Source organism: Schistocerca cancellata, chromosome 1 (genome assembly GCF_023864275.1).
Source record: "Schistocerca cancellata isolate TAMUIC-IGC-003103 chromosome 1, iqSchCanc2.1, whole genome shotgun sequence".
NCBI lineage: Eukaryota > Metazoa > Arthropoda > Insecta > Orthoptera > Acrididae > Schistocerca > Schistocerca cancellata.
The window spans coordinates 952,684,931-952,709,967 of NC_064626.1; positions in this window are offsets into that span (position 1 = coordinate 952,684,931).

The window sequence follows — 25,037 nt, forward strand, 5'->3', positions numbered from 1 at the left end:
AGAACTTCATCATCAGATTGACATAATGTCATAAGATACTTGAGGAAAATAATAATGAAAGCATTGGATAATGAATGTGTAGTGGAAAATATTGCAGAACAACTTATTATTTCATTAAATTATGACAACAAATCTAGTGAATACATGGAAAATAGTGAAACTGTTTCAAATATAATTGGCTTACTTCAGTTAGTGGTATAGTGTGTTACCAGAAATTCAGTTAGGTTCACCCCTTACAATTTTCTCTTTGTTACTTTGTGGTGTGTGTGCCTGACTGCTTTTCGTATTTTGCCATTACTTGTGTATGAAATGTGATTATTGTGTCTTAGCACATCACTGTTGCTACACCAGCAGCAGCTCCCTCTACTGCTCTCCCCACCCACTACCTACAAAGATGTTGACAACAATGGGGAAGTAGACAAATTGTTTCTTTTTTGGTACATGCACAACCATCAGTCGCATGAGCACATGATATTTTGTGTATGAACCGTGTAATGGTCGCCTGGTCATAGATATTGCTAATTGCTATAATCGCACTATTTCACTCCCATTTACGGAGCTTGTTAACACTTGATGTTAGGTTGGCGCCATTAAAATGCATTGTGTTGTGCTAATCGCTGCTACTTGCTGGATCGCTGCTGTGTCTCGATGCTGATGCTGGCTCTAAATCTGGTTGTCTAGGGTTAAAAACATGAGGTCCCGTGTTTTTTATGTGCTTTTGATGATAAAGAATGAGCGAAACCAACAAATATGTAAACTTCAAATATTTATTACTCTGGTGGCCATCTTAATTCCACTGTCCACCAAAGACCATGACACAACACAAAGTAGTACTTCCTTTACATGTTCTTTGCATTGTTTATCCACCTCAAACAATAACACACAAACACACTTTACCAAAGTGACATTCCAATTGCCTCTTGACCCTTCTTGCTGCTTGTATTTATAACATTGTCAAAGAACTACTAAAAAGAGATATAGTTTATAAGTCACATGTACATCTGTTATCATAATTTGTGCAGAAAAGTTATTAATTTGCATCGAGTGACATAATTTAACATGTTATTAAAATGACACAGATTTGTTGACTTGACAGAATAATTCTTTGTTACAAAAAGGCCGTTTTTTAGAAGTTTGTCAATTGACTTCTCTAATTTGCATAAATAAGTAAATAACATGAATTATTAAGAATTACATTGGTTTTCATCTAAAATAGGATTGCTTACGTGAATACTGAGTGAAAATGCTCCTAGTGAACAAATAGGTTTCATTGGGTGATTTTTATTTAAGGAGATCCAAAATACCTAAGTTGGCCACTATTTTTCGTACTTCATATTAATTATTTAAGATGAACTTAGTGTTTTTACATGATGACATTTGCTGTATCAGTGATCAAGTGATATAAACTTTTGTGTGGGTCAGTTACTCAGTATAATTTAATGGGTTGACTGTTTATGGAGACATGTTATGCAATCATTGTTAACATACACAATAATTTTTCTATAATCATAAATACTCGTTAAACTGGTTGAATTTGGAGGGTATCGCATACTTCGGTAAAGTAAAGCCTTTAATATGTTCCGTTACAATACCCCCCTTGGGTAATATCATTTACAGAACGTTAATGATATTAGCCGACTAGGACAAATGTGTCAAATGGTTAAAATTTGGAAAAGTACTACTTTAATAATTTTTTTGTTTTACTATGCATAATGTGTATATATGCAATGACCGTTACACCGTTTCAAAATGACTTTTTCCTGCAAATATTTTAGTTGTGTTGTTTCAAATGCACTTTGTGTTATGGCTCTCAGTATGACAGCATAATAAAAATATTTAGTAATATATGAAAGTAAAAAAAAATGTTAATCTTTGCTCCCATGGAAAATGATCAAAAACAGACACAAATATATCACATGCAATTTTAAGGTATATAAAAAAATATATGTAAATTATTTCAAAGTCAGTTCTCATTGAGTCACAGATTAATCAAGATAATAGAAGGAACATAAATATATTACATAGATGGACAGGTCATATGTCCATAGGAAAATATTGTAACTGTCTGCTCCTTCTGAGCCACATAAAAGAAATGAAAACAAAGAACAGAGTTATAAGTATGGACATGATATATAAACACAAACGCTAGAGAAGTCAAATGTATGAGTATAATATGCATTTGCAAAAAAAAGAAGAGTTTTTTAAATATTGCCTCCCATTGAGACACAGTCAAGATAGTACAAGAACATATGAATACCAAAACTGGACACTTAAATTGGTCACAACATAACACAAACATCAAACTTGGTGAACATCTGATTAGCTGTAGAAAATTGTACACAAATCTTATGCCTAAGAACACAATAGTCACAAAATGATGGGTCTTGCACAACAATTTTTACATTGTCTTTTATTTGGTGCAAGTATGTCCCATATTCAACAATACAAAAAGAAAATAATAAATGTTTGTCACCTTCTTGCCCGTTGCAAGTAAAGATGATGTCTCAAAATTTAATATTCAATAGTGACAATAAAAATATAAAAACATTCTCTCAGAGATCTGGAACTTGTCCATGGTCTGTAGGATGAGTGGTAGTTGCTATTTGACACACCCAGTAAAAATCTTTGCTGATAACATGCTTTATGGAAAATGGGTAAGTAACTGTATTCAAACAGGGAAATGTGCTTAATCATGTTTATATGGTTTCAATTCAGAGATGTTTCTTAATCCAAATAACCTTCTTGATCTGGGAAAGATAAGTCTATATGCATTAGGATGTGGGCTTTCTTTTATTTCAAATGGACCAATGAAAATATCAAGAAACTTTTTAAGTTCGGCTGACAATAATTTTGATTTCTCTTGTGTCTTGACGAGTACAAGGTCCCCTGGTTTGAACTGTGTAGCTTTTCCTTTCCATTTTAATCCAACAACTGGCATCTCAGGGAAATGTTGACAATTTCTGAGCTTCTTTCTAAGTCTAGAAGTGATGGCAGAAACAGGACTTCCTGTGTCTATTAACACTCTACCTTCCCACTTGTCAATGATTAATTTAACATACGGACCACCTAGCTCAACATCTTTGTCTATTTCAGTATTTTCAAACAATAGATCATTTTCAATTTCTTTAGTTCCTAAGTCTAATGTCTCTTTCCTACACTTAGACACATCCCTCTCTGTTTGCAAAGCATTGACATTTAAACATAAACCTTTGTTTTCATCTGTTCCTTTTAACACTGTGTTGTCACTTAAACTACTGTTTTCATCCCCTTTTTTATAAAGTCCACTATGGATACTTGTCCACCATGTAGGATACAAGGTTGCACTTACCTTTGGTAATTCTTTCCAAAAAGCATCTTTGTTTATACAGTTTCCATAGTTGTTCCACAAAACTTCTAAAAACTTTTCCCCTTTTTCTTGAAAACACACATTTACATTCCATCCCTTTATATTTTCTTTAATATTATTATTATTACCATTCTCATAGATTAGTGTTTCAAAGTTCCCAATTGGCTTGTCCTCAGATACACATTCCCTAGTCTGCATTTCACTTAAATTAACCTCATTATTACCCATGTTTGTCACATCTCTTACCTTTACCACATAATCACTTTTCAGTTCTACAAATACTTTTATTTCTTCCTCCACACTCTCATCAATAACATCACTTGATTTAGGATCATTATTTAAATGTCCCTCTATTACTTCTTCCTCCTCCTCCACAACAACCCCATCTTCAGTTTCCCCCCTATGTATCTGAATCTCAGCAATTGAGTCTTTGGCTCCATTAAACACTTCGTCATCGCCCTTCTTATCAAATAAACCCCCCAAAATAGATTCTATTTGTGGTGTGTCTGACTTGTTATTAACACCAGTATCTTTTTCAGCCCAACTATGGAACTCTGCAATACCTTCAACTTCTACACTTTCACTAACTACCTGTGCTTGAACACTGTTTTTATTAACTGTATCACTTTTACTCATAGTATCCCAAAACCTTTTATTAAATTCTAGTTTATTCATTCTAACAACATCAGTATTTCCATGGTACTTACTCTTTACATTGTATCTTCTCCTTCTCCAGTTTCGGTTATGTGTTGTCCTGTCATAATATTGTCTAGCCCCAAAACTACGGACATCTAGTGGGACTGTCCACCGTTTCCCGGCTGGTTCCCTCGGTCTGTCTGTTTGTAGTTGTCGTTTTGTTCACTAGTTTCAACAAACCCCCTTCTATCTTGTTCTCTTCCCCAATACCTATTTCTATCATTCCTGTTATCTCTCCTCCATCCTCCCTCCTATGTATTGTTTCTGAAATCATTTTCATATCTCCTATCCCCCATAATAATCTCTATTTACATTCCTGTTCCACCCCCCATACTGGTTGTTGCCAGAGCCAAAACTTTGGTTATTTTCTCTTTCCAAGGCCCTATCTAATCTATCTACAAATTTCAGGAACTCTTCCATTGAATCGTCTGGTCCATGGACCAATTCCCACTGCAGTCTCTCTGGTAAACTTTTTAAAACATCAATTTGTGTCATAATATCAAAAGAGTTATTCAAGTGAGCAAGTTTTTTCAATTGATCTCTGCAAAATTTTTGCATTCCCCCTACTTTCCCTCTATACACTGGTCCATTTAGAAATTCTGACTTTAATCTGGCTTGTATGGATTGTGACCAAAATTTGCAAATAAACTTAGCTTCAAACTCTTCAAAAGTATTCCAAGAATCATTATTCTCATTTGCCCAGGATAGGGCCTCCCCTTCTAGAAACCGTTTTACTAACTTAATTTTTATGTTATCTGACATTCCTACAACAAACATATCCTTACATTGGTGAATAAAGTCAATAGGGTGCAGATTTTCACCAGGAAAGCATTTCACTTGGATGTGCCCATGCATTGTATTTTGATTGTAAATCGTTTGTTTGGACATCAATGCATCCTCTAATTGTGTATATTTAGTGTGTATATTTTCTACTTTTGTATCTACATTAGTGGTATACAGGTTGTATTCTTGTTTAAGGTTTTCTGATGTTTTGTCTATTCTCTGATCTAATCTTTTAGCTTCAGTATCTACTCCGTTATAGATGACAGCAATGCTGTCTGTGTTAGCTTGAATGTTTTCATTTAAACTTTCAACTTTAACTTGAAATTCTTTTCTGAAGTGTATCAACTGTTCTCTAGTGTTCTTACTGAGGGTAGTTTTAATTTCCTCAGACTTCTCATTGAGATGAGTACTTAATAGATCAAAATCCAAACATAACTTATCCAGTCTATCTGTGTTTTCTTTAAGTTTCAAACTTACTTGTTCACTTGATTGTTTAAAATCCAAACTTACTTGTTCACTTGATTGTTTAAGTTGCGAGCTTATTTGAGTTGCAAACTCTGCTAGCCACTCTGTTAAGTTTAATTGTTCACCATCCCCTGGTTCAATTTTTATATTTCCTACAATCTCATCACTCTCAGGTAGAGACATGTTAACTATTAATTATTTTAAATGACAACAACAAAATACCTTGCTTTGTGTAGCTATGCTATGATGTCGTGATCGGTGTTCTTGTTTGCTTTCTTCACTTATATTCGGTTTTATCGAAGCTGAAGTCTTGATTGATGAATTCCATTGACATAATCCAGACGTTAATCTTCCGAGCGGTGTGATGATAGTTTTTCGTAGTCGCACAAACACACTTTATTTCTTTATTTATTTATTTTTGACATATTTTCACTGTTGACACACTGCACAAATTAACTTTTTTGGAATGCTAAGCACTTACGAAATTTATCGCTGCACTATTATCATCGATGCACTTAAAGATCCCGGACGAGCCCCCACTTTTGTAATGGTCGCCTAGTCGTAGATATTGCTAATTGCTATAATCGCACTATTTCACTCCCATTTACGGAGCTTGTTAGCACTTGATGTTAGGTTGGCGCCATTAAAATGCATTGTGTTGTGCTAATCGCTGCTACTTGCTGGATCGCTGCTGTGTCTCGATGCTGATGCTGGCTCTAAATCTGGTTGTCTAGGGTTAAAAACATGAGGTCCCATGTTTTTTATGTGCTTTTGATGATAAAGAATGAGCGAAACCAACAAATATGTAAACTACAAATATTTATTACTCTGGTGGCCATCTTAATTCCACTGTCCACCAAAGACCATGACACAACACAAAGTAGTACTTCCTTTACATGTTCTTTGCATTGTTTATCCACCTCAAACAATAACACACAAACACACTTTACCAAAGTGACATTCCGACTGCCCCTCGACCCTTCTTGCTGCTTGTATTTATAACATTGTCAAAGAACTACTAAAAAGAGATATAGTTTATAAGTCACATGTACATCTGTTATCATAATTTGTGCAGAAAAGTTATTAATTTGCATCGAGTGACATCGTGAATACTGAGTGAAACCTCTCCTAGTGAACAAATAGGTTACACTGGGTGATTTTTATTTAAGGAGATCCAAAATACCTAAGTTGGCCACTATTTTTCGTACTTCATATTAATTATTTAAGATGGACTTAGTGTTTTTACATGATGACATTTGCTGTATCAGTGATCAAGTGATATTAACTTTTGTGTGGGTCAGTTATTCAGTATAATTTAATGGGTTGACTGTTTATGGAGACATGTTATGCAATCATTGTTAACATACACAATAACTTTTCTATAATCATAAATACTCATTAAACTGGTTGAATTTGGAGGGTATCGCACACTTCGGTAAAGTAAAGCCTTTAATATGTTCTGTTACAACCGGCAACTCTATTTTCCACCAGTATCATCTGGCAGTCACAAAGTAATTTTAATCATAGTGTAACACAGCATCTATGGCATATCAGTAGATAATAAACTCCTTATGAATTGTTTATAGCTGAAATACGTTCCATATTGAGTACTTACAGTGTTAATATTCCATTGTTTACGAATAAATTAAGTGTTTTAAGCATTCCTTACACAAACTGAAAGAACAATGACAAATGTTCCACAAATATTTCTATACAATGCCAACATTTGTATCAATTGTCCTTTCTGGAGAAATTACAGGCGCTGATTTTTCTGGAAATAGTTAAGATCAACATTGTGTGCTCCCACAGTCTCTGTAATTTAATTGCAGTTTGCCAAAAGGAATCTTGTGTTGTTCCCATGTAGCTTGAACTTGGCAAATGGACATACTTTTTTGCTTCGCCATGCGGCATCTTTTTTCCACTAGAAATAATTTTTTCATATTATGTTGATGACAAAATTTGTTGAATAACTTTTGTTTTCATAAAGACTAACATATTTTCTCTTTAAAAACAGAGTTTTTGTTAGAGAGCTTTAGTATTGGTGATTTGGTGAATGTGCTCCAGCAACAACACATGTAGACAGATGAAGCTAATTAAATAAACTGACTATAGCCCAGTCTTCAGCTTTCATTTATAACTTCAAAGAAATTATGTTTTTTAGCTCCTATTACTATGTATAATTTACTGTAAGCAGTTACAGAATAATGAAGATTATCATAAAAAAATTCTGTTTTCTTTCATCCTTGCTAGATATATTAAATACTACTTTAGGCAAAACATACATACATTAGCAGTAAATGATGCTGTCACAGAACTGATAACTGTCTCAAGTGTAGTTTCCTTCATGTAATTTAACCATTTATATTGACTTAACAGCAATATAGTTACATTCTTTCTGTACACTGTCATATTGGGTTTACCCATGTAAGACATCACTTTCCAGCTGTGAGTAATTTGCCTACATGTTCTTCTTTTTGGTGCTGTTCCCTGTGACAATAATTATTACCTGTCTTTCTTCCTCTGCAAGTCTAAAAATTAACCACAAATCTATTCCATCATAATTAGCACTGTAACTAATTCAAATAATTTTAGCTCTATAACAGCTGTTGGTTGACCAGTGTATTTTATTTCCTGAAATTGACTACTGATATATAGATTGAAACTGATATTTCAGTTTCACTATCTACTAAATTGTTCTTTTTCATTTACAGTGTCTATTTTTCATAAAAACTGAGCCCTTGGTTGGTATCATTGCTGGGGGCAAAGAACGATCTGTTGGAATTAAGCATGGTTTTTTGGTAAATGCATCTGCTTCATACAATCCAAATGAACCATCTAATAAACAGCATATCGTATTCGAGTGGTCATGTTCCGCCCTGATTGGTTCCAACATATGTGATTTTGAAAGGATTACAGGTAGTAATAAAAATAAAATAGTTAATATCTGATTGCTTCCAGGATGTTTAAGAAGGCAGAATTTTAGAAATCAAAAAATATTTCGGCACTGCGACAGATCATTGTGAGTGAAGGTTATCTACTGATACATGACGAACTTTCAGAAAATTATTAATGACACAGTTATCAGACAGAGTTTTTGGCCAAGAGAAATGTCAGTACAACCAGTAGACACATGCAGAGGTATTTATCCTATCATAGCTTTCATAATTATTGCTTGTTTCCTTGGGAAGGGAACAAGGATAGATCTGGGAAGGTTAAAATGGAAGCCCCTTGTTTCGAGGACAAGGGAAAATATTCTCTTCTGACAATGTGCCACACTTGAGGTGAAATGGTCTTAGTGCGGGACAACATGTGTAATTTACTTTCTGAAGTCCTCTTGTATATCACTGTAATGCACAGTCATATGTCTGTGTACCTAGTCATGAAATGGTGGAGTTTCTTATGATGTAGGTCCCTGATGTTTTGACTCTATTACAGGCATGTCATTGTAATGTATACAACTCACTTGGCCCTTCTTCTAGAATTGGTCCTGTACAGCTTACTTGACATAGATAAAATCACTGATATGACATTCCCAATAGATGTGTGTTCCTTGTACTTTTCCTTACTCAGGAACAATGTGCTGCTTCACTGCATCAACTGCCTTCAATTCTCTCATTCATAATAATGCATTCAGAGCTTAATCCACTGTCACAATTCAATTAATTTAAGTGACCCATTTATACTTATGACAGACCAGGTTGTTGTTGTTTTCAATCCAATGATTTTTTTGATGCAGCTCTCTGTGATACTCTATCCTGTGCAAGCCTCCTCATTTCTGAGTAACAACTGCAGCCTACATCCATCTGATCTGCTTACTGTATTCATCTCTTGGTCTCTCTCTATGATTTTTGCCCCCTACAATTCCCTTCAGTACTAAACTGGTGTTCCATTGATGTCTCAGAATGTGTCCTACCAACTGATTCCTTATTCTAGTCAGCTTGTGCCTCAAATATCTCTTCTCCCCAGTTCTACTCACTACCTCCTCATTAGTTACATGATCTACCCATCTAATCAGCTTAATTCTTCTGTAGGCCTAGCTTTCAAAAACTTTTATTTTCTTCTTGTCTAAACCATTTATCCATGTTTCACTTCCATACATGGCAACACTCCATAAAAATACTTTCAGGAAAGAATTCTTGACACTTAAATCTATACTTGATGTTAACAAATCTCTTTTCTTCAGAAATGCTTTCCTTGCCATTGCAGTTCTACTTGTTATATCCTCTCTGCCTCAACCATCAGTTATTTTGCTGCTCAAATATCAAAACTCATCTACTACTCTAAGTGTCTAATTTCCTAATCTAATTTCCTCTGCATCGCCTGATTTAGTTCAGCTACATTCCATTATCCCTGTTTTGATTTTATTGATGTTCAACTTATGTCCTCCTTTCAAGATACTGCCCATGCCATTCAGCTGTGCCTACAAATCCTTTGTTGTTTCTGACAGAATTACAATGTCATCGGCAAACATCAAAGCTTTTATTTCTTCTCCCTGGACTTTAATTCCTACTCCAAATTTTTCTTTTGTTTCCTATCCAGTTTGCTCAGTAACAGATTGAATAATAACCTTGTCTCGCTCCCTTCTCAACACCTGCTTCCCTTTCATGCCCCTTGACTCTTATAATTGCCATCTGGTTTTTGTACAAACTGTAAATTGCATGTCACTCCCTGTATTTTTCCCCTGATGCCTTTAAAATTTGAAAGAGAATATTCCATTCAGCACTGAAATAAGTTTTCTCTAAGTCTACAAATGGTATACATGTATGTTTGCCTTTCCTTAACCTATCTTCTATGAGAAGCTGTGGACTCAGTATTGCCTTGCATGTTCCTACATTTCTCCAGAATCCAAGTAATCTTCCCCATGGTAGGCTTCTACCTGTTTTTCCATTTTCTGTAAATAATTCGTGTTATTATTTTGTAATAATGACTTATTAAACTGATATTTCGGTAATTTTCACACTTGTCAACACCTGCTCTCTTGGGAATTGGAATTTGTTTTGACTTTGGTCTTTCAGTACACTGTCAAATTCTTCATGCATCTTCCCATCTCATCTTCAACCACATCCTTTTCCATTTCAACATTGCCCTCAAGTACATTTTCCTTATACAGACCTTCTATATACGCCTTCCACCTTTCCGCTTTTCCTTCTTTGCTTAGGGCTGGTTTTCCATCTGAGCTCTTGATATTCGTATAGGTGATTCTATTTTCTGTGAACATCTCTTTAATTTTTCTGTAGGTGTCATCTATCTCACCATTAGTGATATATGCTTCTACACCCTTGCATTTGTTCTATAGCCATTCCTGTTCAGCCATTTTACACTTCCTATCGATCTAAATTTTTAAGCATTTAGGTTTTCCCTCCTTCACTTAAAGCATTTTTATATTTTCTGCTTCCATCAAGTAAATTCAATATCTCTTATGTTAACCACAGATTGCTATTAGCCCTCATCCTTTTGCCGAATAATAATCCTCTGCTGCCTTCTGTTCCTGTCAATCATTTCCTAATGCTCCATCTGAAAACCCCTAGTTTTTTCAGTTTATCCAGGTCCCATCACCTTAAATCCCAACCTTTTTAAAGTTTCTTCACTTTTAATCTACAGTCCATAATCATTAAATTATGATCAGAGTCAACATCTGTCCCTGGGAATGTCTTACAATTTAAAACCTGATTCTGAAATCTCTGTCTTACCATTATGAAATCAATCTGAAACATTCTAGTGTCTCCAGGCCTCTTCCAAATATACAACTTTCTTTCATGATTCTTAAACAAAGTATTAGCAATCATTAAATTATGCTCTGTGCATAATTCTACCAGGTGGCTTCCTCTTACATTCCTTTCCCCCATTCTATATTCACCTACTACTCTTCCTTCTCTTCTTTTGCCTACTATCGAATTTCAGTCCCACACAACTATTAAATTTTCATCTCCCTTAACTTCCTGAGTGATTCTTTTTTTTTTTTTTTTTTTTTGTCTCATTATACATTTCTTCAATGTCTTCATCATCTGCCGACTACTGTGGTGGGTGTGGGCTTCATTTCTGTCTTGGCTACAATAATGCCTTGACTATGCTGTCCATAGTAGCTTATCCGCATTCCTATTTTTTTTAAATTCAGTGTTAAACCCACTCCTGCATTGCCCCTACTTGATATTGTATTTATAGACCTGTATTCACCTGACCAGAAATCCTGTTCCCCCTGGCCCTTGAATCTCACTAATTCCCACTATATCTAACTTTAACCTATCAATTCTCCTTTTTAAATTTTCTAACTTACCTGCTGATCAAAGGATCTGACATTCCAAGCTCCGATCCATAGAACACCAGTTTTGTTTCTCCTGATAATGGCACCCTCCTGAGTAGTTCCCACCCAGAGATCTGAATGAGGGACTATTTTACCTCTAGAATATTTTACCCAAGAGGATTTCATTATAATTTAACCATACATTAGAGCTGCATGCCCTCAAGAAAAATTATGGTTGCAGTTTCCCCTTGCTTTCAGCTGTTGCCAGTAGCAGCACAGCAAGGCAATTTTGGTTGATGTTACAAGGGGAGATCAGTCCATGATCCAGACTGTTGCCCCTACAGATACAGGAAAGGCTGCTGGCCCTCTTCAGAAACCACACATCTGGCCTCTCAACTGGTACCCTTCCATTGTGGTTGCACCTACAATATGGCTATCTGTATAGCTGAGGCATGCAAGCCTCCCCACCAATGGTTAGGTCCATGGTTCATGGGTCATACAGACCAGGTATTCCAGAAAATTGTCTTCATGCATGTTTCTGATTATATGGCAGTGATCTTGGTATTGACTTGTTGCATATTGACCTATAGATAAGGATATAATTAGCGATATTTTATGCAAATCAATTAAGCATGTCATTCATTTTCTTTCATCATATTTAAACAATTGACTCCATACCGAGACTTCATTCTATTATAGAATTCATATGGTTTCTCTGACTCCAACCATAATAAATGAATACTGTAACACTTTCCTGTTGCTGTACATTAACAGTGGTATTGCTGTTTCATATGTACTGCTCTCAGTCTGAATTCTATATATATATATATATATGGGGAAAGACGAAAGGATGTGGGTTTTAAGGGAGAGGGTAAGGAGTCATTCCAATCCCGGGAGCGGAAAGACTTACCTTAGGGGGAAAAAAGGACAGGTATAGACTCGCACACACACACATATCCATCCGCATATACACAGACACAAGCAGACATTTGTAAAGGCAAAGAGTTTGGGCAGAGATGTCAGTCGAGGCGGAAGTACAGAGGCAAAGATGATGTTGAAAGACAGGTGAGGCATGAGCGGCGGCAAATTGAAATTAGAAATTAGTGGAGATTGAGGCCTGGCAGATAGTGAGAAGAGAGGATATGCTGAAGGGCAAGTTCCCATCTCCGAAGTTCTGACAGGTTGGTGTTAGTGGAAAGTATCCAGATAACCCGGACGGTGTAACACTGTGCCAAGATGTGCTTGCCGTGCACCAAGGCATGTTTAGCCACAGGGTGATCCTCGTTACCAACAAACACTGTCTGCCTGTGTCCATTCATGCGAATGGACAGTTTGTTGCTGGTCATTCCCACATAGAAGGCTTCACAAGGTAGGCAGGTCAGTTGGTAAATCACATGCATGCTTTCACACGTGGCTCTACCTTTGATTGTCTACACCTTTCAGGTTACAGGACTGGAGTAGGTGGTGGTGGGAGGGCGCATGGGTCAGGTTTTACACCGGGAGCAGTTACAAGGGTAGGAGCCAGAGGGTAGGGAAGGTGGTTTGGGGATTTCATAGGGATGAACTAAGAGGTTACGAAGGTTAGGTGGACGGCGGAAAGACACCCTAAGTGGAGTGGGGAGGATTTCATGAAGGATGGATCTCATTTCAGGGCAGGATTTGAGGAAGTTGTATCCCTGCTGGAGAGCCACATTCAGAATCGGATCCAGTCCCGGAAAGTATCCTGTCACAAGTGGGGCACTTTTGGGGTTCTTCTGTGGAAGGTTCCGGGTTTGAGGAGATGAGGAAGTGGCTCTGGTTATTAGCTTCTGTATCAGGTCGGGAGGGCAGTTACAGGATGCGAAAGCTGTTTCCAGGTTGTTGGTGTAATGGTTCAAGGATTCCGGACTGGAGCAGATTCATTTGCCACGAAGACCTAGGCTGTAGGGAAGGGACTGTTTGATGTGGAATGGGTGGCAGCTGTCATAATGGAGGTACTGTTGCTTGTTGGTGGGTTTGATGTGGACAGACATGTGAAGCTGGCCATTGGACAGGTGGAGGTCAATGATAAGGAAAGTGGCATGGGATTTAGAGTAGGACCAGGTGAATCTGAAGGAACCAAAGGAGTTGAGCTTGGAGAGGAAATTCTGCAATTCTTCTTCACGGTGAGTCCAGATCATGAAAATGTTATCAATAAATCTGTACCAAACTTTGGGTTGGCAGGCCTGGGTAACCAAGAAGGCTTCCTCTAAGCGACCCATGAATTGGTTGGTGTACGAGGGGGCCATCCTGGTACCCATGGCTGTTCCCTTTAATTGTTGGTATGTCTGGCCTTCAAAAGTGAAGAAGTTGTGGGTCAGGATGAAGCTGGCTAAGGTAATGGGGAAAGAGGTTTTAGGTAGGGTGGCAGGTGATCGGCATGAAAGGAAGTGCTGCATCGCAGCGAGGCCCTGGACATGTGGAATATTTGTGTATAAAGAAGTGGCATCAATGGTTACAAGGATGGTTTCCGGGGGTAACAGACTGGCTAGGGATTCCAGACGTTCGAGAAAGTGGTTGGTGTCTTTGATGAAGGATGGGAGACTGCATGTAATGGGTTGAAGGTGTTGATCCACGTAGGCAGAGATGTGTTCTGTGGGGGCTTGGTAACTATCTACAATGGGACGGCCGGGATGATTGGGTTTGTGAATTTTAGGAAGAAGGTAGAAGGTAGGGGTGCGGTGTGTTGGTGGGGTCAGGAGGTTGATGGAGTCAGGTGAAAGGTTTTGTAGGGGGCCTAAGGTTCTGAGGATTCCTTGAAGCTCTGCCTGGACATCAGGAATGGGATTACCTTGGCAAACTTTGTAAGTAGTGTTGTTTGAAAGCTGACGCAGTCCCTCAGCCACATACTCCCGACAATCAAGTACCACAGTCGTGGAACCCTTGTCCGCCGGAAGAATGACAATGGATTGGTCAGCCTTCAGATCACGGATAGCCTGGGCTTCAGCAGTGGTGATGTTGGGAGTAGGATTAAGGTTTTTTAAGGATAGAGGCAAGGCTGGAAGTCAGAAATTCCTGGAAGGTTAGGAGAGGGTGATTTTGAGGAAGAGGAGGTAGGTCCGCTGTGATGGAGGACGGAACTGTTCCATTCAGGGTTCAATTTGAATAGTGTCTTGGGTAGTTGGATCATTAGGAGTAGGATTAGGATCATTTTTCTTCGTGGCAAAGTGATATTTCCAGCAGAGAGTATGGGTGTAGGACAGAAAATCTTTGACAAGGGCTGTTTGGTTAAATCTGGGAGTGGGGCTGAAGGTGAGGCCTTTGGATACGACAGAGGTTTGGATTGGGAGAGAGGTTTGGAGGAAAGGTTAACTACTGAATTGGGGTGTTGTGGTTCCAGATTGTGTTGATTGGAATTTTGAGGGTTTGGAGGGAGTGGTGCTGGAAGTGGGAGATTGAGTAGATGGGAGAGACTGGGTTTGTGTACAATGAGAGGAGGTTGAGGTTTGGTGGAAAGGTTGTGAAGGGTGAGTGAGTTGCCTTTCCGGAGGTGGGAAACCAGGAGATTGGATAGTTTTTTAAGGTGGAGGGTGGCATGCTGTTCTAATTTGCGGTTGGCCTGTAGGAGGATGCTCTGAACAGCCGGTGTGGATGTGGGAGAGGCAAGATTGAGGACTTTTATTAAGGATAGGAGTTGACGGGTGTGTTGATTGGCTGAGTGGATGTGTAGGTGAAGGATTAGGTGGGTGAGGGCAATGGATTGTTCAGTTTGGAACTGGTATAGGGACTGATGGAAAGAAGGGTTGCAGCCAGAGATGGGAACTTTAAGAGTGAGGCCTTAGGGGGTGATGCCAAATGTCAGACAAGCCTGAGAAAATAAAATATGGGAGTGTAATCTGTCTAGGGCGAAGGCATGTTTGCAGAGGGAATGTAAATAAAACTTAATGGGGTCGTTGTGTAGGTGTTGTGAGGGTGACATGGTACTAGAATGTGGAAAGTGTAACATGAGGCTGAAATGAAAGTAAATATAAAAATATATGGGGAGAGATAAAGGTGAACCAGAAAGCAAATGGAGATCTGGTGTGAAAAAAGGCAAAGAGGGTTGGTTAGAGCTGGGCTATGTTGATCCTGTGGTGTGCTTGTGTAGGTAGATAACGATGTGCATAAAGGTTAGGGGGTTGTGTTGCCACCAAAACACGTTAAAGGGTGGAGATATTCGGGAAAATTGCGAAAAAGCTACGTGAGGATGTATTAAAAGGAGTGGTTTGGTGGTGGCAGATTATGGAAATGAGGCTAACAATTGTCTGATGAAGAAATCATGATGTTAAAACCTGTGGAAAGCGGCTAAAAATGATCGTTGATGTGAGAAAAATGGAAATGGAAATAAAGCAAAAGTTATTAAATCTAGCTGCAAAGGTTGTTTAATGGCTGAAAGAAACTGTTTGGCCAGCTTCACACGTCTGTCCACATCAAACCCACCAACAAGCAACAGTACCTCCATTATGACAGCTGCCACCCATTCCACATGAAACGGTATCTTCCCTACAGCCTAGGTCTTCGTCGCAAACGAATCTGCTCCAGTCCGGAATCCTGGAACCATTACACCAACAACCTGAAAACAGCTTTCGCATTCCGTAGCTACCCTCCCAACCTGGTACAGAAGCAAATAACCAGAGCCACTTCCTCATCTCCTCAAACCCGGAACCTTCCACAGAAGAATCCCAAAAGTGCCCCACTTGTGACAGGATACTTTCCGGGACTGGATCCGATTCTGAATGTGGCTCTCCAGCAGGGATACAACTTCCTCAAATCCTGCCCTGAAATGAGATCCATCCTTCATGAAATCCTCCCCACTCCACTTAGGGTGTCTTTCCGCCGTCCACCTAACCTTCGTAACCTCTTAGTTCATCCCTATGAAATCCCCAAACCACCTTCCCTACCCTCTGGCTCCTACCCTTGTAACTGCTCCCGGTGTAAAACCTGACCCATGCGCCCTCCCACCACCACCTACTCCAGTCCTGTACCCTGGAAGGTGTAGACAATCAAAGGTAGAGCCACGTGTGAAAGCATGCACGTGATTTACCAACTGACCTGCCTACCTTGTGAAGCCTTCTATGTGGGAATGACCAGCAACAAACTGTCCATTCGCATGAATGGACACAGGCAGACAGTGTTTGTTGGTAATGAGGATCACCCTGTGCCTAAACATGCCTTGGTGCACGGCCAGCACATCTTGGCACGGTGTTACACTGTCCAGGTTATCTGGATACTTCCCACTAACACCAACCTGTTAGAACTCCGGAGATGGGAACTTGCCCTTCAGCATATCCTCTCTTCTCGCTATCCGTCAGGCCTCAATCTCCGCTAATTTCTAATTTCAATTCGCTGCAGCTCATACCTCACCTGTCTTTCAACATCATCTTTGCCTCTGTACTTCCGCCTCGACTGACATCTCTGCCCAAACTATTTGCCTTTACAAATGTCTGCTTGTGTCTGTGTATATGCGGATGGATATGTGTGTGTGTGCGAGTCTATACCTGTCCTTTTTTCCCCCTAAGGTAAGTCTTTCCGCTCCCGGGATTGGAATGACTCCTTACCCTCTCCCTTAAAACCCACATCCTTTCGTCTTTCCCTCTCCTTCCCTCTTTCCTGACAAAGCAACCGTTTGTTGCGAAAGCTTGAATTTTGTGTGTTTGTTTGTGTGTCTATCGACTTGCCAAGGCTTTTGTTTGGTAAGTCACAACATCTTTCTTTTTAGATATATTTTTTCCACGTGGAATGTTTCCCTCAATTATATTCATCTCATTGATTTGAACCCAACAATTATGTTTGTTATTGTCACTGTTACATTTCGAAGTCTTTTCTGTCGTCTTATTTCCTCCTTCTGTTTTTGCCAGTAGTTTCACTTTGTATTCACCTTCTCCTTTTTACCGTAATCCACTATACAATTTTATCCTGCCGATATATACTCAGTAATACGTAATAATACGTAACCCAGTTCCAAACCATAACCAAAAAATTTTTTTTCCGCTTGCTACAAAACCCACCGTTTCTAGTTCACAAACAGTTCCTTTCAGCCATTAAACAACCTTTTCAGCTAGATTTAATAACTTTTGCTTTATTTTCATTTCCATTTTTCTCACATCAACGATCATTTTTAGCCGCTTCCCACAGGTTTTAACATCATGATTTCTTCATCAGACAATTGTTAGCCTCATTTCCATAATCTGCCACCACCAAACCACTCCTTTTAATACATCCTCACGTAGTTTTTTCGAAATTTTCCCGAATTTCTCCACCCTTTAACGTGTTTTGGTGGCAACACAACCACCTAACCTTTATGCACATCGTTATCTACCTACACAAGTTCACCACAGGATCAACATAGCCCAGCTCTAACCAACCCTCTTTCGCCTTTTTTCACACCAGATCTCCATTTGCTTTCTGGTTCACCTTTATCTCTCCCCATATATTTTTATATTTACTTTCATTTCAGCCTCATGTTACACTTTCCACATTCTAGTACCATGTCACCCTCACAACACCTACACAACGACCCCATTAAGTTTTATTTACATTCCCTCCGCAAACATGCCTTCGCCCTAGACAGATTACACTCCCATATTTTATTTTCTCAGGCTTGTCTGACATTTGGCATCACCCCCAAAGGCCTCACTCTTAAAGTTCCCATCTCTGGCTGCAACCCTTCTTTCCATCAGTCCCTATACCAGTTCCAAACTGAACAATCCATTGCCCTCACCCACCTAATCCTTCACCTACATATCCACTCAGCCAATCAACACACCCGTCAACTCCTATCCTTAATAAAAGTCCTCAATCTTGCCTCTCCCACATCCACACCGGCTGTTCAGAGCATCCTCCTACAGGCCAACCGCAAATTAGAACAGCATGCCACCCTCCACCTTAAAAAACTATCCAATCTCCTGGTTTCCCACCTCCGGAAAGGCAACTCACTCACCCTTCACAACCTTTCCACCAAACCTCAACCTCCTCTCATTGTACACAAACCCAGTCTCTCCCATCTACTCAATCTCCCACTTCCAGCACCACTCCCTCCAAACCCTCAAAATTCCAATCAACACAATCTGGAACCACAACACCCCAATTCAGTAGTTAACCTTTCCTCCAAACCTCTCTCCCAATCCAAACCTCTGTCGTATCCAAAGGCCTCACCTTCAGCCCCACTCCCAGATTTAACCAAACAGCCCTTGTCAAAGATTTTCTGTCCTACACCCATACTCTCTGCTGGAAATATCACTTTGCCACGAAGAAAAATGATCCTAATCCTACTCCTAATGATCCAACTACCCAAGACACTATTCAAATTGAACCCTGAATGGAACAGTTCCGTCCTCCGTCACAGCGGACCTACCTCCTCTTCCTCAAAATCACCCTCTCCTAACCTTCCAGGAATTTCTGACTTCCAGCCTTGCCTCTATCCTTAAAAAACCTTAATCCTACTCCCAACATCACCACTGCTGAAGCCCAGGCTATCCGTGATCTGAAGGCTGACCAATCCATTGTCATTCTTCCGGCGGACAAGGGTTCCACGACTGTGGTACTTGATTGTCGGGAGTATGTGGCTGAGGGACTGCGTCAGCTTTCAAACAACACTACTTACAAAGTTTGCCAAGGTAATCCCATTCCTGATGTCCAGGCAGAGCTTCAAGGAATCCTCAGAACCTTAGGCCCCCTACAAAACCTTTCACCTGACTCCATCAACCTCCTGACCCCACCAACACACCGCACCCCTACCTTCTACCTTCTTCCTAAAATTCACAAACCCAATCATCCCGGCCGTCCCATTGTAGATAGTTACCAAGCCCCCACAGAACACATCTCTGCCTACGTGGATCAACACCTTCAACCCATTACATGCAGTCTCCCATCCTTCATCAAAGACACCAACCACTTTCTCGAACGTCTGGAATCCCTAGCCAGTCTGTTACCCCCGGAAACCATCCTTGTAACCATTGATGCCACTTCTTTATACACAAATATTCCACATGTCCAGGGCCTCGCTGCGATGCAGCACTTCCTTTCATGCCGATCACCTGCCACCCTACCTAAAACCTCTTTCCCCATTACCTTAGCCAGCTTCATCCTGACCCACAACTTCTTCACTTTTGAAGGCCAGACATACCAACAATTAAAGGGAACAGCCATGGGTACCAGGATGGCCCCCTCGTACACCAACCAATTCATGGGTCGCTTAGAGGAAGCCTTCTTGGTTACCCAGGCCTGCCAACCCAAAGTTTGGTACAGATTTATTGATAACATTTTCATGATCTGGACTCACCGTGAAGAAGAATTGCAGAATTTCCTCTCCAAGCTCAACTCCTTTGGTTCCTTCAGATTCACCTGGTCCTACTCTAAATCCCATGCCACTTTCCTTATCATTGACCTCCACCTGTCCAATGGCCAGCTTCACATGTCTGTCCACATCAAACCCACCAACAAGCAACAGTACCTCCATTATGACAGCTGCCACCCATTCCACATCAAACAGTCCCTTCCCTACAGCCTAGGTCTTCGTGGCAAATGAATCTGCTCCAGTCCGGAATCCTTGAACCATTACACCAACAACCTGGAAACAGCTTTCGCATCCTGTAACTGCCCTCCCGACCTGATACAGAAGCTAATAACCAGAGCCACTTCCTCATCTCCTCAAACCCGGAACCTTCCACAGAAGAACCCCAAAAGTGCCCCACTTGTGACAGGATACTTTCCGGGACTGGATCCGATTCTGAATGTGGCTCTCCAGTAGGGATACAACTTCCTCAAATCCTGCCCTGAAATGAGATCCATCCTTCATGAAATCCTCCCCACTCCACTTAGGGTGTCTTTCCGCCGTCCACCTAACCTTCGTAACCTCTTAGTTCATCCCTATTAAATCCCCAAACCACCTTCCCTACCCTCTGGCTCCTACCCTTGTAACTGCTCCCGGTGTAAAACCTGACCCATGCGCCCTCCCACCACCACCTACTCCAGTCCTGTAACCTGGAAGGTGTAGACAATCAAAGGTAGAGCCACGTGTGAAAGCATGCACGTGATTTACCAACTGACCTGCCTACCTTGTGAAGCCTTCTATGTGGGAATGACCAGCAACAAACTGTCCATTCGCATGAATGGACACAGGCAGACAGTGTTTGTTGGTAATGAGGATCACCCTGTGCCTAAACATGCCTTGGTGCACGGCCAGCACATCTTGGCACGGTGTTACACTGTCCAGGTTATCTGGATACTTCCCACTAACACCAACCTGTTAGAACTCCGGAGATGGGAACTTGCCCTTCAGCATATCCTCTCTTCTCGCTATCCGTCAGGCCTCAATCTCCGCTAATTTCTAATTTCAATTCGCTGCAGCTCATACCTCACCTGTCTTTCAACATCATCTTTGCCTCTGTACTTCCGCCTCGACTGACATCTCTGCCCAAACTATTTGCCTTTACAAATGTCTGCTTGTGTCTGTGTATATGCGGATGGATATGTGTGTGTGTGCGAGTCTATACCTGTCCTTTTTTCCCCCTAAGGTAAGTCTTTCCGCTCCCGGGATTGGAATGACTCCTTACCCTCTCCCTTAAAACCCACATCCTTTCGTCTTTCCCTCTCCTTCCCTCTTTCCTGACAAAGCAACCGTTTGTTGCGAAAGCTTGAATTTTGTGTGTTTGTTTGTGTGTCTATCGACTTGCCAAGGCTTTTGTTTGGTAAGTCACAACATCTTTCTTTTTAGATATATTTTTTCCACGTGGAATGTTTCCCTCAATTATATTCATCTCATTGATTTGAACCCAACAATTATGTTTGTTATTGTCACTGTTACATTTCGAAGTCTTTTCTGTCGTCTTATTTCCTCCTTCTGTTTTTGCCAGTAGTTTCACTTTGTATTCACCTTCTCCTTTTTACCGTAATCCACTATACAATTTTATCCTGCCGATATATACTCAGTAATACGTAATAATACGTAACCCAGTTCCAAACCATAACCAAAAAATTTTTTTTCCGCTTGCTACAAAACCCACCGTTTCTAGTTCACAAACAGTTCCTTTCAGCCATTAAACAACCTTTTCAGCTAGATTTAATAACTTTTGCTTTATTTTCATTTCCATTTTTCTCACATCAACGATCATTTTTAGCCGCTTCCCACAGGTTTTAACATCATGATTTCTTCATCAGACAATTGTTAGCCTCATTTCCATAATCTGCCACCACCAAACCACTCCTTTTAATACATCCTCACGTAGTTTTTTCGAAATTTTCCCGAATTTCTCCACCCTTTAACGTGTTTTGGTGGCAACACAACCACCTAACCTTTATGCACATCGTTATCTACCTACACAAGTTCACCACAGGATCAACATAGCCCAGCTCTAACCAACCCTCTTTCGCCTTTTTTCACACCAGATCTCCATTTGCTTTCTAGTTCACCTTTATCTCTCCCCATATATTTTTATATTTACTTTCATTTCAGCCTCATGTTACACTTTCCACATTCTAGTACCATGTCACCCTCACAACACCTACACAACGACCCCATTAAGTTTTATTTACATTCCCTCCGCAAACATGCCTTCGCCCTAGACAGATTACACTCCCATATTTTATTTTCTCAGGCTTGTCTGACATTTGGCATCACCCCCAAAGGCCTCACTCTTAAAGTTCCCATCTCTGGCTGCAACCCTTCTTTCCATCAGTCCCTATACCAGTTCCAAACTGAACAATCCATTGCCCTCACCCACCTAATCCTTCACCTACATATCCACTCAGCCAATCAACACACCCGTCAACTCCTATCCTTAATAAAAGTCCTCAATCTTGCCTCTCCCACATCCACACCGGCTGTTCAGAGCATCCTCCTACAGGCCAACCGCAAATTAGAACAGCATGCCACCCTCCACCTTAAAAAACTATCCAATCTCCTGGTTTCCCACCTCCGGAAAGGCAACTCACTCACCCTTCACAACCTTTCCACCAAACCTCAACCTCCTCTCATTGTACACAAACCCAGTCTCTCCCATCTACTCAATCTCCCACTTCCAGCACCACTCCCTCCAAACCCTCAAAATTCCAATCAACACAATCTGGAACCACAACACCCCAATTCAGTAGTTAACCTTTCCTCCAAACCTCTCTCCCAATCCAAACCTCTGTCGTATCCAAAGGCCTCACCTTCAGCCCCACTCCCAGATTTAACCAAACAGCCCTTGTCAAAGATTTTCTGTCCTACACCCATACTCTCTGCTGGAAATATCACTTTGCCACGAAGAAAAATGATCCTAATCCTACTCCTAATGATCCAACTACCCAAGACACTATTCAAATTGAACCCTGAATGGAACAGTTCCGTCCTCCGTCACAGCGGACCTACCTCCTCTTCCTCAAAATCACCCTCTCCTAACCTTCCAGGAATTTCTGACTTCCAGCCTTGCCTCTATCCTTAAAAAACCTTAATCCTACTCCCAACATCACCACTGCTGAAGCCCAGGCTATCCGTGATCTGAAGGCTGACCAATCCATTGTCATTCTTCCGGCGGACAAGGGTTCCACGACTGTGGTACTTGATTGTCGGGAGTATGTGGCTGAGGGACTGCGTCAGCTTTCAAACAACACTACTTACAAAGTTTGCCAAGGTAATCCCATTCCTGATGTCCAGGCAGAGCTTCAAGGAATCCTCAGAACCTTAGGCCCCCTACAAAACCTTTCACCTGACTCCATCAACCTCCTGACCCCACCAACACACCGCACCCCTACCTTCTACCTTCTTCCTAAAATTCACAAACCCAATCATCCCGGCCGTCCCATTGTAGATAGTTACCAAGCCCCCACAGAACACATCTCTGCCTACGTGGATCAACACCTTCAACCCATTACATGCAGTCTCCCATCCTTCATCAAAGACACCAACCACTTTCTCGAACGTCTGGAATCCCTAGCCAGTCTGTTACCCCCGGAAACCATCCTTGTAACCATTGATGCCACTTCTTTATACACAAATATTCCACATGTCCAGGGCCTCGCTGCGATGCAGCACTTCCTTTCATGCCGATCACCTGCCACCCTACCTAAAACCTCTTTCCCCATTACCTTAGCCAGCTTCATCCTGACCCACAACTTCTTCACTTTTGAAGGCCAGACATACCAACAATTAAAGGGAACAGCCATGGGTACCAGGATGGCCCCCTCGTACACCAACCAATTCATGGGTCGCTTAGAGGAAGCCTTCTTGGTTACCCAGGCCTGCCAACCCAAAGTTTGGTACAGATTTATTGATAACATTTTCATGATCTGGACTCACCGTGAAGAAGAATTGCAGAATTTCCTCTCCAAGCTCAACTCCTTTGGTTCCTTCAGATACACCTGGTCCTACTCTAAATCCCATGCCACTATCCTTATCATTGACCTCCACCTGTCCAATGGCCAGCTTCACATGTCTGTCCACATCAAACCCACCAACAAGCAACAGTACCTCCATTATGACAGCTGCCACCCATTCCACATCAAACAGTCCCTTCCCTACAGCCTAGGTCTTCGTGGCAAATGAATCTGCTCCAGTCCGGAATCCTTGAACCATTACACCAACAACCTGGAAACAGCTTTCGCATCCTGTAACTGCCCTCCCGACCTGATACAGAAGCTAATAACCAGAGCCACTTCCTCATCTCCTCAAACCCGGAACCTTCCACAGAAGAACCCCAAAAGTGCCCCACTTGTGACAGGATACTTTCCGGGACTGGATCCGATTCTGAATGTGGCTCTCCAGTAGGGATACAACTTCCTCAAATCCTGCCCTGAAATGAGATCCATCCTTCATGAAATCCTCCCCACTCCACTTAGGGTGTCTTTCCGCCGTCCACCTAACCTTCGTAACCTCTTAGTTCATCCCTATTAAATCCCCAAACCACCTTCCCTACCCTCTGGCTCCTACCCTTGTAACTGCTCCCGGTGTAAAACCTGACCCATGCGCCCTCCCACCACCACCTACTCCAGTCCTGTAACCTGGAAGGTGTAGACAATCAAAGGTAGAGCCACGTGTGAAAGCATGCACGTGATTTACCAACTGACCTGCCTACCTTGTGAAGCCTTCTATGTGGGAATGACCAGCAACAAACTGTCCATTCGCATGAATGGACACAGGCAGACAGTGTTTGTTGGTAATGAGGATCACCCTGTGCCTAAACATGCCTTGGTGCACGGCCAGCACATCTTGGCACGGTGTTACACTGTCCAGGTTATCTGGATACTTCCCACTAACACCAACCTGTTAGAACTCCGGAGATGGGAACTTGCCCTTCAGCATATCCTCTCTTCTCGCTATCCGTCAGGCCTCAATCTCCGCTAATTTCTAATTTCAATTCGCTGCAGCTCATACCTCACCTGTCTTTCAACATCATCTTTGCCTCTGTACTTCCGCCTCGACTGACATCTCTGCCCAAACTATTTGCCTTTACAAATGTCTGCTTGTGTCTGTGTATATGCGGATGGATATGTGTGTGTGTGCGAGTCTATACCTGTCCTTTTTTCCCCCTA